Below are 870 nucleotides of genomic sequence, written 5' to 3'. Positions count from 1 at the left end.
CCGTCGATGACAGCATCCAGCATTTTCTCGGAAAACTGCTCATCTATGGGTCTGCAGTACAGCTCACAAGGATGTGCTGAAGTGAGAAAAAGACAAAGCTGTGAGGTAACTCTGCAGCTCAGACCCTTTCCTGAGATTCCTGTGTACTCATACCTACAAGTACCATTTAAAAACCCATCTCTTGCCTTCCTAAGACACATACTAAAATGTAGGCAGTTTTGTTCCTCTTTTTGTCAACAAAAACCTTATAATGAATTGTATTTGTAAGACTAGTTGAAAATTCTGTATGCCCTTTGTTGTAAATGATCAATCCTACACTGAACTGTATACCTAAAAATAAGAAAGCCTGGGGCATTTAGTGTTAACCTAGGAAATCTGTAATCATAATAGGTAATACAGGATCTAGACAAGTCTGACACTTGCTCTTTGTAGCAAAGTGAGCCAAGTTCTAGGGGGAAGGCAGTCCCTTCCCGTGGCACCAACATCAGCACCATCACCTTAACACCTCCAATGAGTAATCATATTTCACCAAACTCTAAAATGTGCTTCGATACAAATTGACAACTACATAGAAGCAAAGAATACGATATTCTCAAACTGGAACCCAATATAATTATCACAGGAGCCCATCACTTTACCGTGGAAGTCATTCTAAAATTCAGCTTTTCACTGCCTTGGGAATGAAGACAGGAACATCAAATGAAACACACCTACCTATATCTGCACACACAATACTCAGAAAAATAAAAGACTTAAAGCATAGGTGCCTCAATTTTTTTTTTTTTTTGGTTTTTTGAGACAGGGTTTCTCTGTGGTTTTGGAGCCTGTCCTGGAACTAACTCTTGTAGACCAGGCTGGTCTCGAACTCAC

The 870-nt window shown here is 39.8% G+C and overlaps 1 protein-coding gene across 1 annotated transcript in view; it reads right to left on the bottom strand.

Annotated features, from left to right (window-relative positions):
* Adamts12 (ADAM metallopeptidase with thrombospondin type 1 motif 12) overlaps positions 1-870 on the bottom strand; it is a 238,375-nt gene that overhangs the window by 71,528 nt on the left and 165,977 nt on the right. The gene's annotated exons all lie outside the window — the stretch shown is intronic.

This window comes from Microtus ochrogaster, chromosome 19 (genome assembly GCF_000317375.1).
Source record: "Microtus ochrogaster isolate Prairie Vole_2 chromosome 19, MicOch1.0, whole genome shotgun sequence".
Lineage (NCBI taxonomy): Eukaryota > Metazoa > Chordata > Mammalia > Rodentia > Cricetidae > Microtus > Microtus ochrogaster.
The sequence above is the reverse complement of the archived record's forward strand: the minus strand, read 5'-3'. Positions and strand labels throughout refer to the sequence as shown.